Source organism: Trichosurus vulpecula, chromosome 3 (genome assembly GCF_011100635.1).
Source record: "Trichosurus vulpecula isolate mTriVul1 chromosome 3, mTriVul1.pri, whole genome shotgun sequence".
In the NCBI taxonomy this organism is placed as follows: Eukaryota; Metazoa; Chordata; class Mammalia; order Diprotodontia; family Phalangeridae; genus Trichosurus; species Trichosurus vulpecula.
Genome location: NC_050575.1, coordinates 389,210,786 through 389,227,054, shown reverse-complemented (window position 1 = coordinate 389,227,054; position 16,269 = coordinate 389,210,786). Strand labels below are relative to the sequence as shown.

Sequence of the window (16,269 nt, the reverse complement as noted above, 5' to 3'; positions counted from 1 at the left end):
TATCCTATTCCCTATTATTTGCACAAGTTTCAGAGACACTCAAAAAGTTCAGGGAATCTTACATATTATATAGTTCAGTCATGCTATATATTAAAGAGACTTTTGGGGACTACCTTGGAAACCTAAGCACCATTTATAAAAACTGTTTCTATGGAAAATGCTGTATTTCAAGTTCCAAACAACTGGCCAAAAACAATCTTGTGGAACACAACCCATTCCTAAGTTGGGGACTGCCTATGTTAACAGTATTGGGACATTTCTTCTGAATTATGCTCTTTCAATATTGGTTGATTCATCAAGAAGCATTTATCAAGTGCCTACTATATGTCAGGGGGCTACCAAAAAAAACATAAAACATCTCTTACCCTCAAAGAGCTACATAATACCAGAAAAGACACATATACAATCAAGCGTCCACTTATGTCTTACTGCAGTTCCCCTTATGCAACAGCTTATTTTTTCAAAATAAACATAAGGGTTTACTTTAAGCTCAAGGAATGGTGCTGAGATTATAAGTGGTGCTAGACTAGAAGAGTCTAATAAAAACGATCCAGAAGATGCAACCAACTAAAATCAACCTCCCATTCCACAGGAAATGCTGCCTCCATTTTTATTCTTGTGAAACTGTTTCTTATAAAACCTCAGGATTATCTATTCCAATCTACACTTGGACATGAATTCCCTCTACAACATCTTCGACAAACAATTACCCAGTCTCTTTTTGGATCCTGATTCCTGTTCAACATACAAGCTATCCCTTCCAGCTTTATCTTCAAATTTAATAAGCGTTCTATCCATACCTTGAAAATTATTAAAATGCTGATCAAAGGGCTAAGATCAGTAGCAAACAGACACAAAGACATACATATTTTTTTTAAAATTATAAAAAATTAAGCATGTTAGGGTTGTGGAAGTTCCCTCATAAATTTGATTTTTAAGTTCTACTTTAGCATGTTGGAAGAGAAGTTACTTAAAAGAACTCCCCAAATTCCATTTCCTATACTCTCCAAGGCTGAAGACAAGCTTTCATGTGCTCATAAGAATGTGCCAGAGCAATAAAAAGCACTAAGCACACCTACTACTCTCAGGAGGAAGCCTTCACTAGGGGCAGCCAGCTTTGCCTTCCCTTGTAAGACTAGCAAAATTTAAGTCTGTGGCGTTACACTAGTTAAGCGTCTTTTATAAAGATAAATGGTTTTAAAAGGTCTGAAACCTTTTTCAACACAACAGTAAGCAGTTTGAAAGCCATTATAACATAAAAGAAAAGTAACATAAGGGAAAGAGCACTGGGTTCTAGAGTCACAGAACCTAGGTTCATAACTCATTATCGCTACTTGCTATCTTTGTAAACTTTGGGCCAGTCACTTAACTTCCCCAGGTCCTAGTTTCTCTGTCTGTAAAATGAGGGAGTTGGATCATGAGGCCTTGAGCCCTTTCTAGCTTTATGAATCCACAGGCATCTGACAGAAGCTTCAGACCAGTTTATACCAATATGGTTTAGTGAGGAGTCCTGGACTATCTGTCAGAAGATCAGGGTTCTTCAATTCTGTCACTACTTGTATGACTTTAAGTCGCTAAAAAGAATACTGACAATAACCACCACTTTATAGCTACACAGAACTTTATGGTTTTCATGATGATTTCACATACATTCTCTTAAAATGTCTCTGGGTCTCAGTTTGCTCATTTGTACTACAAAAGGCCCAAAATAGGTGATCTCTATAGCTCCTTCCAGATTTAACACTCTACCACTATAGAAAGGACTAGCATAGAAAAACTTGGTTTACTTTAGTTCAACAAATGAGACACTTTCTGAACAAAAGTCTTAGCTGACTTCTGACAATTTTGACCAATTTTGTCTTCTTAGATGAACTAATAATACTATCCTATGATCATGAATTCATATCAGGGTTTAGAGCCTATTCTTCAGGACTGTGTTCAGACATTTAAGGAATTGCCCATGACATGTGAGATATGACTGAAATGATGAGATCGATTTTTAAGAAGCAAAATTTTGAGATTCATGATTCAGCAATGTGGCTACTCCCTCCATAGAAAATCTATAACAACTGCATACCTACAGAAACTACATTAATGAAATTATTGGGGCCAAATAAATTCATCACCCCATTAGGGTTCTAGTGATGAGACTTCACTGAGCAAGACTGGTCCTCAAACAACTCCATTGCCAGTCCCCTACTCAAAATTTTGTTAGGATCTGTCAGACCTTTGTGCTCTGATGGCACAACTTTCAAGAATGCAATACAACCTCCACATCATCAACTAGAGAAATAATTTGATTTAGTTTTTCTATCTAAATTATGTAAACAAAAATACATAGTCACCCTGAAAGGCCACATGTTTATTCCAACAAATACAGCTCATTGATAAGGCAAAAGAAGATTTTAATAATGGTTTTACTTAAACCCATTTAAAAAAAACTTCTCTTTCAGAGTATATGACAGTATTTTCAAATATATTCAATAGTTGCAAGTCTTTATCCTTTGGGGAACAATTTGAGTTCAGAAAGAGTAAAAAGCAAGCAATCTCAAGTCAAGTCTAATGAATACCTGAGAGATGAAACTGGGTAATAGTATTTTTAGTCAAAAAACAAGTGCTACTATAAATACCTTGGTATTCTTCCATTGCTTGTAAAGGCTTTGAAAGCAAAAAAGACTCCTTAAAATTTTTTGCCCAATAACAGCATTATCGGAATAAGTATGTAGCTTCCCAAAGTGACTTGTTTGAAGGTCAATGTTCATTTGGCTGTATTTTTTTAAATTTAATTTTTAAAGCATTCTTACTTTACAGCCATAACTTGGAGACCACAAAGGAGAGCTACCCACAAGGTGAACTCTCCCAGAAGGAAACTCAGTATGGTTGGTGACAGAGCATTTTTATTAATTAATTTCCCTCCAATTTACTATAAGACTTATTGAGCTATGGCTCCCCCAATGAATCCTAGGGCAGTCATTCATGTTTTAACAATCAAAAATTGTTAAAATGTAAAGTCAAAAACTACTCTGATCACAGGCAAGACTTTACTGCACCTTTTCTGGAGCAGCGATACTGTTACAGATTACCACCTAAAGGCTAGGGACACATCCCTACTCCAGGAAACTGGCTATCAACAACTTAAAGATAAAAGACTTGATGGTCAAGGTTTATCTATGTACCCCAATCTTCCAGAGGGGATGGGGGTAGAGTAATCCCAATCCCCTTGTTAGAGAAAGGGCTAAATCACTGAAAAAGAACTTAAGGCTTGCTAGTCAGAAAGAAAACCAATGCTATGTCACAAGATGGCATGCACTCACAAACGCACACACAAGGAGGCTCTCTTCTTCTATTAAAAAAATGTAAAATTCTCCGAAATTAGTACAGTTCCTGACACATAGTAAGCGCTTAATAAATGCACGACTTGACTGGACAATGGGAGGTTTAGAGATCAACAATCTAACCTCTTAGAAGCCTGTTTTCTCATCTGTAACAGGGAAATAACATTTGCATTAAGACTTCCAGTTCTTTGTAAACCTTAAACTGCTTTAGGAGTATTTTTAAAGGTTTATATGATAAACTTCCACTCTCCACAACAAATCACAGTGGACAAATGCATGTAGCAAAGTCTAGGTTTTCAGTGTTAGCTCTGCTACTAACAGAAAATAAGCACAAGAGCAGAAACCTTTATACTGTCCCTATCATTGCTACAGTTACCGCGAGGCAATCAATAACCCTCTCAGTTTGTTTCCATTTTCCTAATCAAACAGAATCAAACTTGGAATTTACGCTGTCCTCTTCCCCTTCTAATAGGTGCAAGTGTGGCCCGGAGCACAGCCAGAAGACACGCTCCGGCGAGGACAGACAGCAAATTCTGGGCACTTCCCACCCAAAAGTTTCTCACGCCACAACTTTCTGCGCAGGGAACCCCTCGTGGACCGGGGCTGCTGGCCTTGGTGGTCGGTCAGCACGGGCCAGGTAAATCTCGGGCCCACGATCCGTGACAGCTCCGGAAAGGCCAGGCAGGCTCAGGGAGCGACCCCACAGGCGGCCAGTCCCCGCCGGCCAGACCCTGCGCAGCGAGGGTCCCGAGGGGCCGGCCGCCAGAGGCCCGCCCTCCGGGGGTGGTAAGGAAGCTGGATCGCGCGTGCTTTGGGGCCGCATCCCCCCGCGCGCGCCGCTCCCCCACGGAGCCGGGAGTAGAACCTGAGCCCTCCCCCCGCCCCCCCCCCACGCCCCACGCGCGCACGCGCACACACTCTCGCGCGCGCCGGGGGAGCCACGAGCCCTGAAGCGCTCGAACCCCTCCCCCCCTCCCCGTCTCCGAGGCCCCAGCGCGCGGCCCGGCCTCTCCTCCAGGGCCACCGCCCCCTGGCCGGCCCCTGGCGCGGCCTCCAGCCCAGGCCGGGCCTGCGCCGCCACCGCCGCCCAGCCCCCGGCGCCCGCTCCTCACCTCAGCGCGAGGGCGGCCGCGGAGGAGAGGAGGGGGACGGGGCGGGGGAGGGGGGACGGCGGCGCGGAGAGACGTCTTCCCGATCTTTCCGCTCCTCACAGACCTTGGCTGCTTCGGCTCCGGTTCCGGCTCCGGCTTCGGCTTCGGGGCGACGCGGGCGGAACAAACGGGCTCCACTACCCGCGGGGGCCGGCCATTGTGCGACGTCATCAGGCCGCGACCTCCTCTCTCCAGAGAGCGGGCTTCCCTCCTCCCTCCTTCTCTCCCAGGCCCGGGCCGGGCGGCTCCGCCCCCTCCTCTCTCCGCGCCGCGCCCTGCCGTGCGTGCCCTGCGTGCTGTGCGTGCCGTGCGTGCCGCGCTTAAAGAGACCGGCTCTGGTGCTTCCACCGTGAGGTCTTGCTGCAAAGGGCGACAGGAGCCTTTGCTGGGGGAAGAGAAGGATGGGGGAAGATTAAATGGAGGCATATCGTAAGAATTTATTACATACGTGCTAGGTTTTAGCCATTATTCTGCGCGCTTGAGAGACAAGGACAAAGACGAAACAGCTCCTGCCCTCAAAGAACTTAACGTCTAAGGTGTGCACAGGTAGGCAGGCACATGAAGAAGATACAATGTAGCTTTGGGGAATAGAGGGCGGGGGTGTGGGGGGGGGTGGTCCCAAGCAGCAGAGGGAGACCAAGAAGAGCCTAAGTCTGATGAAGAAGACAGCATTTGAGCTGTAGAGGAGTCCAAGAGGAGGTAACTCCTGTGCAAAAGCTTGGACGTGGAAAATGGAGTGCCAAATGTGCCTGTGGTCTCCCGCAAGCCATCGCCGAGCCCCGTGGGTGAAGGAGAAGAAGGGGAAGAATGTCAGAAGACTGAAAAGAGATGTCAGATTATGGAGAGCTTGTTTATTTTTGTTGGCACATAGGCGGTGCTTAATAAATGCTTATTAACAATTGGGCAGCTAGGTAGCGAAGTGGATAGATTGCTGGACCTGGAATCAGGAAGAGTTCTTTGTCAGCTCAGACTCTTAACTGTGTCACCCTGGGCAAGTCACTTAACCCAGTTTGCCTCAGTTTGCTCCGATGTAAAATGAGTTGGAGAAAGAAAGGACACAGTATCTTTGCCCCCCAAACCCAAATGAGGTAACAAAGAGTCAGACGGATTGAAAAACCGACTAAAGGAAAGGAAATAAGGAAGGAAGGAAATAACCATTTATTAAACCCCTGTTATGTTCCAGGCACTGATACATCATTAAGGAGGAATTCATGATTTCAAAGAAAATCATGAATATGCCTGAATGGTCCAGAATTGCAGGATATAAGAAATTCTCTAAGTAGAAGGCAGAGGAGTTAAAGCATTTATTCAAGCTCCACAGTAACAGACCCATGGAACAGTGTCCCCAATTTGATATCCTGGCAAGAACCTTCCAAAACCAATATGCCTATGTCACAACAGTGACCAGGAAAATATTATGGTAGCAAGCCAAGCCATACTAGTGCTTTCCCGCCCCCCCCCCCCCCCCCCCCCACCAAAAGCTAGGGCCCTCCAGTAAGATTACCCACTGGCCTCAAGCCCTTGCTCAGCACTCTCCAGTCTGCATGAGGGTCAGTCCTGTATTCAGTAGTGCCTGCTGCCACCGCTTCCTCTTTCTCCTGCCTCCACTACATCTCAATCTTCAAGCTGTGTTTCCTTTTGTATAGTCTCCAGACGTCATCCCCTCCACTAGAATGTCATCTGAGTGACCAGAACTCAGGCGCCAACCATCGGCTCCAGTCTTAGCCATTCCCCCAGGACCCCAAAAGCCCCCCTGAAGCCTATTCAAATTGGCAGGAAAGATCTTCTCATTTACTGATTGCCTTCACATTCAGCCACAAGATCTTTCATGTCCATTACGTAGGCAACTTGTGTCTAAATAGGTACAAAGTCTTTTTCTCTCCCTTTTTTTTTTCCAAGTACAATAGAATCCCCTCGGAATGAACACATCACATTTGCAAAATACTTAACATAATATCTCATCGTCAGAGTGGCCACATGGCTCACTTGTCGGCCCCTAGATCTTTGTATCCATTACATAGGTCAATGGGAAACTGGTGTCAATAATACCGTAACAATAAAACAATAGAACAAGGATAATACAAAATAAGTACACAGAACAATATCACCATTCCCCGCCTCCCCCCGAACGAATGGGGCTCAAAATCTTGGGGTAAGGGGTGAAGGTCTCATTTTCCATAGCTTCTTCTTGCTGAAATTGGACGCAGAGCTGTCCCTGCCCCAAGAGACCAAGAGTCCCATTCGAGAGGTCAGTTCTTTAGCAAGCTTTAGCAAGCAAGCCAGGAATGCTAGGTGCTTAGGCAGTCATCTGAAAGTGTAGGGTACTTAGTGTACTTAAGCCTAAAGGAGACAGAACTAGCAACAAAGTTAACCAAAACAAAGAACAAAAGAGTAGGCAAGTATGGGCTATTCAAGTAAAATCATCCCCATTCTGGTTGAGACTCCAATTATGGAAAAATTTGATCTCATAGCCTAACTCAGGTAGGAAATGTTTCTTTTCAAAGGGAATACAATAAGGAAACTAAGCTAGAAGGGTCCCATCCTACCTGGAGACTAGGATTGCCCTCAAGGCCTTTTCCCCAGATACAAACTTTCATCCGTTAATCACACAAAATCACCTTCCCTCCGACTGGCTTGTGGCATTTATCAGCATCAGCCATACTTCTGGAGTCCATGAATCTATTATTATAGGCCTATTCATGGTAAAATATATGGTTCAAGGGTATGATTCAGTAATTATCTTCCCCTGAATAAACAACTGTTACAGTATTGTCCTTCCCATGGGCTATGACTTCTGCAGCCTTTGGAACATCATCTGGCACCTGTTTTACCCATACCTTAGCTCCCAATTTTATTCCATCAGTAGAACCAAAGCCTTCCTATCCTCTGAGTGTTAGTTTGGAAGGAGGGTCAGTTTTCACAAATGGTATTTTTTCACAGGGGATAATAATCACTTGGACCATCCTATTATTTCTAAAAAATTGTACAGGTTTTTTACCCAAATTCTGGAGTGTCACAACAATTTCTCTTTGATAATTAGAATCTATCACTCTAGCCAATACATGTACTCCGTGAGCTGCTAATCCTGGTTTAGGTAATATCCATCCAAAATGATTCCTGGGGATTCTCATACATACCCAAGTAGAGGTTTTTCTTATCTCTTTCCTATTCAACCTAAAATTCTCTATGCAATGTAAATCGTATCCTGCCAAACCAGGCGTTCTTGGGCATGGTGGTGGGACATCTTCCCTCACAGTCCAAAATTCAATATTTTGGATGTCATGTGTTTGCTGTTTTCACATCTGCAGATTTGGGGTCATCAATCTGGCTAGAGGTGTACTCCCTCCTAAGGGCCTATTGTTCAAATTACGTAAGGCAATAGACAAATTATCCTTCCAATATGGATACAAATTATTAGAGCTTAGTTTTCTTAGCTGTTCTTTCAACAATCCATTCATTCTTTCAATTAGCCCAGATGCTTGTAGATAATATGGAATATGATATATCCACTCTATATTATTCAATACACAATATCTTTTCATTTCACTACCCTTGAAATGTGACCCATTGTCACTTTAAATCTGCATCGGGGTTCCATAGTATAAACTTACAATATCTAGGGTTTTACAGGTGTTTTTCTGAGTTGCATCCTTATAAAGACAAGCCACTAGTACACCTGAATAGGTGTTGACACATGTACATATATATTTACATCCCTTATCTTGGGGTAGTGGTCCAATATAATCTATCTGCCAAATCTGGGCTGGAACTTTTCCCCTTGCTATTTTTCTGGTTACTATCCTAGGAACAGTTCATTCTTTTTCTAATTGGTATATACAACACTCCTCAGTTATTTGTTTTAGCAATGCATGACAGATACTAATACCTCGATCCTGTGCCCATTGATGGGTGGCCTGGACCCCTAAATGGCTGGCTGTCTGGCAACCCATTTTGCTAAGGTTGGGTCATCAGTTGGGGTCGGAGTAGGGACAATACATTCAGTAGCAATCTTTGCTAGCCGATCCGCATGTGCATGTGCTCACATTCTGGTGTGGTCAGGGTCGCATGAGCATCGACGTGAAAAACTGACAAATTTGTAACCAGAGACATATCCCATATATCTCCCCATAACTCTTTACCCCAAACTTGTTTGCCATGACTCTCCCAATTCTGATTCTTCCATATGGGCATCCACATAGCTAATCCATTAGCTACTGCCGATGAGTCAGTAAATATATGACACTATCCTCCTTTCTCTGTCTTGATGGCTTGATGTACTGCCATCAGTTCAGCATATTGGCTACTTCCACCTATCCCAGAACTTTCCAGAGTTCGCCTAGTACAGGGGTAGTAGGTTACTGCTTTCCAGTGTCTCTTGTGTCCCAAATATTTTGCTGTTCCATCAGTAAACCAAGCATGTTTCTTCTGTTCCTTGTAGTCCATCATATCCATTATTCCATTTCGTTAAGGGTGGTACCAGCTGTTGCTTAGGTTCAGGGGTTTTTTCATTCTCCTCAGTGTCAATGTTAGCCAAAGATTCATGCAGAGCAGAAACTCCACTTTTGCCTGCTCTCGACCTATTCTGAATATACCACTTCCATTTGATTATGCTTGCCTCTTGCACGTGTCTAATTCTGTGGGAAGCTGGGGTACTCATTACCCAAGTTCTAATTGGAATTCCAGGCCTTAATACCACTTCATGACCCAGAGTCAGTTGCTCAGTTTCTACCAAAGCCCAATATGCAGCTAACAGCTGCTTCTCAAAAGGTGTGTATAGCATTCCTGATGAAGGTAGTTTCCTTGACCAAAATCCTAAAGATACACTTTGGCTTTGTTGTTTTTGCCATAAACTCCAATTCACATAGTCATCTTGCACAGTCACTTGTAATTCCACTGGCCCATTTTGCATAGGCCATAGATCCAGGGCTAATTGTATAGCAGGCTTTGCTTCCTCAAAAGCTCTACTTTGTTCAAGTCCCCAATCAAATTCATATTTCTTCCTGGTGACTTTATACATGGGTTTCAAAATCTGTCTCAAGTGTGGGATGTGGTGTCTCCAATAACCAAATAGCCCCATGAACTTTTGGGCCTCTTTCTTATTAGTAGGGGTGGGAAAATCCTGGATTTTTTGTCAAGCTTGAGGAAGAATTTCTCGCTGTCCTTTACTCCACTGCATCCCCCAAAATTTTACAGTTTGAGCTGGCCCTTGAACCTTTGCAGGATTAATTTCCTATCCTTTGCTTTTCATATGGTCAATTAATAGTGTCAAACTCTTCTCCACTTCTTTTATATTTTCTCCCTGTATCTCCCTGTATCATGATGTATCATCTATGTAGTGGGTAAACTGTATACCAGGTAACTTTAATTCATCTAAATTCTCAGCTACAATCCTGTGGCAAATAGTTGGGCTATGAAGATATCCTTGTGGCAGGCATGTAAATGTATACTGTCAGCCTTGCCAAGTAAAAGCAAACTGGTCCCATTTCTTGGGGTCTATTGGGATTGTAAAGAAGGCATTGGCCAAATCAATAACAGCTTACCAAGTCCCTTCATGTTTCTATATTCTCTCTATTAAAGTAACAGTGTCTGGAACAGCAGCATACAGAGGAGAAGTCACTTTGTTCAGCTGTCTATAATCTACCATCATCCTCCACGTTCCATCTGACTTTCGAACTGGCCAGATGTTGTTCCATTGAGTGATTGTAGGGACTAACACTCCCGCTTCAACATATTCTTTTATAGTACTGGAAATTTCATCTTGCCCACCTGGCACACGATATTGCCTCAAAGTAATTACTTCAGAAGGTTCAGGCAAAGTAATTGGATCCATCTTTATTTTCCCCACTTAAGCTGCATTAACGCCTATTTTCCTCACAGTAAATTGGTATTTCCCTTCAAGTAAATTCAAGGTCATACCCTTCAGTACATCTATTCCAATGATATATTCAGGAATCAGCACAATAACCACAGTATATTCTTTCTTGGGCAATTGTCCAATTTTCATCATCAATTTAACTTGTCTGGTTGATATTTCAGCCCCTCCTAATCCTGTGATGGTAATAGGAGCTCCATGCCTGAACTTGTCTGGATTTCCATAGGTAAGGGTGGCCTCTGCCCCAGTATCTATTAATGCCCTAGTTACCACACTTGACCCATTTTTCCAATATATGGTCAAGTTAATGTGGGGTCTGCAATCCAACCTGTGTATTTCCTTAATTTGGACTGGGGCTTGGCCTGTTTCCTAGTATTCCCTAATATGCGACTCACTTGGGTATGAGGGTTCAGGGTCTGTAGCATCTACAGGAGCAGTTCTTATTTCCCTATTTTGTCTGTTATCAAGTCCTTTATCTCAGTACATTCTGTACAATTCATTGGTTGGGATGCCGTCTATCATTTCAAAGTCTACTCTTGCTCTCAATAAAGCAGTGAACATTTCTTTTCTTGTCACTCTATTTTGGCATCAAATTTGCTGGCTATTCACTCTCCTCTCTCAGGGAGATCCATCCCTTCCCTGGTCTCCTAAGTCACTTAACTGTGAAATCTTATCTATCACCACTGAAAGATGGCTCCCTATTTCCCCAAGTAACAGTCAAAATTAGGTGTTTATAAGCAGGAGGAGCTGTCCTGACTATTAAATTCCTATGAGGGACTCCCAAGGGATCATTGTAATATGTATTTGCAGTTCTTGTCATGATAGCAGTCTTCATTACCTCCTCCTTTAGTTTTATGATACAGTCTCTAAGTGAATACCAATGTTTATTCCCAGTGGGCCACATAGAATCAGTAGCATATTTCTTATTACATCCCTCAGTGGCCAAAACCAATAGATTAGTCCTGCTGATGTTATTCCCTAAATACTTGCTGAACTACAGGATCCTGGCTGATACCTACAAATCTCATATAATCCACCCTATCTACTGATATTCCACCAGCCCCTTGATCACTGAGTCTTACCATTCAAGGTATTAATGATTCTCCCATTCTTTGGGTGAATCCACTCAAAATGTATGTGATCTCTTGCTGTGAATAATCTTCCAGAATTTCCGTCATAACTGAATTGTCACCTGGGGTTTTTGTCCTCCTCTCTTGTATGGGACCAACATCTGTCTGAGTATTTGACCATCTCTCATTCTCTATGCAAGGGACATGCTGAACTCTAGCAGCGCTTTGTGCCTCAGCCCCTGACATTGTCTCATTTTCTCTCTACTCCCTTCCCCTGCCACCATGGCAAGGACAAAGCAGGCAGTCAGGCTCGACCTGGGCTGAGTTGAAATGCACTGTTGGCCTATTTGGCCTCCTGTTGCTCCTAGCCACATTAATGGAAAAATTCTCATTTGAGTCAGTAGACTCTTGAGCAACAATTTGTTCTCCTGCTGTCTGAGATTCCCCATCTTGCCGTGGCGTAGGAGTGCCCCCATTTCTTTCACTTAATCTCAATCTTTCATATACTAGCTGGTAGATTGACAAAACTATCCAGCTTTGCCTAGATTGTAATGCCCCTGATTGAATTCTAACCTCTTGTAAACATCTATCCAAATCCCTGGGATCTCCTCTCTGTGGCCTTGGTTCCCAGTTTTCATAGAGTACTAGCTTTGCTAGGGAGGAATAAAATGGACCCTCCCACCCTGGGATATTCATCTCCTCCTCTGAAGTTCTTCTGCTTCTAAATAGAGATCCTATACATAGCGATCCCATCCTCATCGCCAGATATATCATTAAGGCAGAATTCATGATTTCAAAGAAAATCATGAATATGTCTGAATGGTCCAGAATTGCAGGATATAAGGAATTCTCTAAATAGAAGGCAGAGGAGTTAAAGCATTTATTCAAGCTCCACAGTAGCAGACCCATGGAACAGTGTCCCCAATTCGATATCCTGGCAAGAACCTTCCAAAACGATGTGCCCATCTCACAACAGTGACCAGGAGGTCACAGAAAAATATTATGGCAGGAAGCTAAGCCATACTGGTGCTTCCTCCCAATGCTAGGGCCCTCCAGAAAGAAGATTACCCACTGGCCTCAAGCCCTTGCTCAGCACTCTCCAGTCTGCATGAGGGTCAGTCCTGCATTCAGTAGCACCTGCTGCCACCACTAATGCTGCCGCCGCCACTGCCACCACCTCTTCCTCTTTCTCCTGCCTCCACTACATCTCAATCTCCAAGCTGTGTTCTCTACTTTTATATAGTCACCAGCCATCATCCACTCGACTAGAATGTCATCTGAGTGACCAGAACTCAGGCGCTGACCATTGGCTCCAGTCTTAGCCACTCCCCCTAGGACCCCAAGAGTCCCCCCCTCCCAAGCCTATTCAAATGGGTGGGAAAGAGCTTCTCATTTACTGATTGCCTTTACAGCACTATGCTAGGCACTTTACAAATAGTATCTCATTTGAGCTTTACAATCACCTTGGGAGATAGGTACTATTATTTATACCCATTTTACAGATGATATTGAGACAGACAGAGGTTAAGTGACTTGCCCAGGTCACCTACAGGGTAGAACAGGTAAATAAGTATCTGAGGGCACATTTCAACTCATTTATTCCTGACTCCAGGACCAGCTCTACTGGGCCACAGAGCTCCCTCCCATGAGGAAACAATGCATATAAAACCTTAGTGACTGAAGGAATGGTGGTACCTAAACAGAAGTAGAGAAGTCAGGAAAAGGGATTTAAAAAAAAAAAAGGATGAACTCCATTCTGAGTGTGGTTGCTTCAGGAAATTGGATGGGTCTTCAACTCTAGGGAGAGACTAGAGCTGGATATATCAATCTGGGAGTCATTTGCACAGAAAATATGGAACCTATGGGATCAAAAGCAGTCACCCAGTGAGAGAATGAGGAGAGAAGACAGCCTAGATCAGGATCTTTCGATACACTCATGGGAATGTGATATGAATGACGATTCAGCCAATGAGAAGGAAAAGCAAGAGATCAGGCAGGTAGGAAAAGAGCCAAGAGGAAACTTAGAAGAGGAGGCTGTATCTGGGAGGACAGGGTGTTCAACCATCAAAAGCTGTTTAATCGGAAGCCTTAAACCCTTAAGACCTGCCTTGACAATTCTATGGCACTTCCTTATGTGCCTAAGGCATTGCATCTAGTAAGCATTTAAGTGCTGTGTGCTGGATACCTGGATTAAGTGAAATAGCCCTGAGAGCCTAGTCTTATTGGAGAATCAATAAACATTTATTTAGTGCTGAGGTTGGGGATACAAAAAGAGGCAAAAGGAACATAAAACCTAATGGGGGAGACAACATGCAAACGAATATATACAAACTACGTACAGGATAAATAGGAAATAATAGAAGGCATGAGAAGTAAGAGTAGTTGGGAAAGACTTCCAGTAAAAGAAGGAATTCTAGTTAGGACTTAAAGGCAGTCAGGGAAGTCAGTAGTCAGAGCAAAGGAAGGAGAGGGAGGGCATTGCAGGCTTCGAGGACCAGCGGAGAAAATGCCTTGAGCTAAAAGGTGGAATTTCTTGTTCCTGGAACAGCCAGGAGGCCAGTGACACTAGATTAAAGAGTATATGTTGGGGGAAAGGTGAGAGGGGGTTAGGTTATTGAAGGACTTTGAATGTCAATCAGAATGTTTTGTATTTGCTCCTGGAGGCCATAGGGAGTCACTAGAAGACAACATGCATACATAAAACTACGTGATCTGTACAAATTGAATTAAAGGTGGTTATGAGAAGGATCCTGCTGTGTGTTCAGGGGATAAAGAAAGGCTTCATGTGGAAATTGGCACCCAAGAGACTAGAGGATACAAGGAAGAGCACTGGATTTGAAAGCAGGGAAGCTGCACATCGAGATTTTCTCTGTCACTTCCCTAGTGACTTTAAGCCAGTTGCAGCCTCCCTGGGACTCAGTTTCCTGATCTGTAAAATGAAGCCACTGGAGTAAATGGCCTCTAAGATCTGAAATCTATGAGGCTACTGAGAAAACCTCCCTCTGTCAACTTCACTTAGGTTTTTATTCTGCATTTGGGTGAAGTTGTGTAGCTGAGCATGGCTTTTCCCTCTACTAGACTGCTCCATGAGATAGGGACTGTTGGATATCACCCAGTGTAGTGCCTGAACACAGTAGGGGCTTCCTTTAGGGAACTATTCTTTGATGTCCTTGGGACTACCATAATAATAACAACAGCTAACACTTACATTTACATAGTGGGTTATGGTTTACAAACCATTTTAAGCACAAAGTCCTTGAGGACCCGAATTTTCAGTTTTGCATTTGTATCCCAAGTTCATAGCACAGTGTCCTGCATATAGTGTGAAGCTTAGTAAATTTTTGTTAAATTGGTTGTTTTATTGAGAGAGGAGAGAGTGTGAGAGGGGAAAGAGAAAGTGAGAGAAGGGAGGAAAATAGGAATGGAGAAAAATGAGAATTAAAAGGAATGGAATGAAAAAGAAGAGAAAGAAGAGAGAGGAAGAACGAAGCAGGCTGGAGAGAGGGAATTGAAAATGAGAAGAGAGAACAATGGAGGAGAAAGAACCCTGGACCTGACCCACTCTAGAGCCCCTCAGCAGCAGTGCTGCCCTTGCTCTCTGGGTCATTTCCAAGCATTTTGCAATTCCTTCAGTTTTGTACATTCACACAGTGCCCGACACACTTTGTGTCAGCTTTGTGGTGCCCTCAACTCGGTGTCTTAGTCCCATCTTCCTCTCCTGGGTGCACAGAGCTAAAAGGAACACACCTCTTTAATATTAAGTAGGTTTCCCACCCATGGTGTTCTGGCAGTCCAGCGCATGGGAGTTGGATGTCTCCGTTCCTGCGCTCCCAGTTCAGAGTGTACTGTGCTTCAGCCGTTCTGGCCAGGGGCTTCTAGAACAACTCTCCACAGTTCAAAAACAGACTTTTCCTGGAAGAGCCCAGCATGCCTGTGTGCATGTGTGTGTGTGTGTGTGTGTGTGTGTGTGTGGTCTTTTTATTGAAATTATTTGTTTTGCACACACATTCATTTCACAATTTATTCCTTCCCCACTCCCCTCCCATCCCTAACAAAATTAATAACAAAAACAGAAAAGGAAACGTTCAGCAAAACTAACCAGTACATCAACCTGAGCCACACAGTAAGTGCAATATCCCACACCCATAGTTCCTCACTTCTGCAAAGAAAGGAGGAATGAGCATTTCTTCTCTTCTTGGAGGTAGGGTCAAGCTTGGTGTTTATATTTATATAACATTCAGTTTCCTTTTTTCCCTTTCCATTTGAGTTGCTATGCTCATTTAACTACTGTTTTCTTGTTTCTGTTTGCTTCTCTCTGTATCAATTCGCCTAAGTTTTCCTGAGCTTCTCTGAATTCATTATTTCTCTGGGTGTAATAATATTCCATTCTATTCATGTATTACAATTTATTTAGCTGTCTCCAACCCCAAGGATCCCACTCCTTTGAAAAAAAAGTTTTTTTTTTCTACTCACTTCGAATTAAATTGGTTTTAAAACAGTGGAGCAGCACATTAAATGCCCATTATATACAAAGGACTGAGAATACAAAAAACAAAACCTAAACTATCCACTGTCTAGGAATTTACTACATTCTGCTGGGCTTGGGGGTGGGATGCTAAGAATACAGCCTCTGCACAAATTATAAATACAAGGTAATTTAAGAAGAGAGAACTAACAAGGTGGGGGAAGTGAGGGGGAAGCTGGGAAAAAGGCTTCACAGAGAAAGTGGCTCCTCCCTCTGCTGTGCCTTGAAGAAAATGAAGGATTCAGAGTCAGAAACAGGAGGAGGGGATGTATGTATTCTAGACATATAAAAATAATGACTGAGACAGGGAATAGCA

The 16,269-nt window shown here is 43.2% G+C and overlaps 1 protein-coding gene across 8 annotated transcripts in view; it reads right to left on the bottom strand.

Annotated features, from left to right (window-relative positions):
• The window catches only part of ZC3H18 (zinc finger CCCH-type containing 18), an 83,229-nt gene extending 78,497 nt beyond the window's left edge, over positions 1-4,732 (bottom strand). For 3 of the 8 annotated variants that reach the window (XM_036750924.1, XM_036750931.1, XM_036750928.1), the window contains exon 1: positions 4,551-4,649. The gene's annotated coding sequence lies outside the window, so the exon portion shown is untranslated. Of the gene's footprint in view, positions 1-4,447 lie in introns of all 8 variants that reach the window. The other 5 variants (XM_036750930.1, XM_036750933.1, XM_036750929.1 and 2 more) reach the window with 3 other exon arrangements.
• Positions 4,733-16,269: the final 11,537 nt, after the last annotated feature.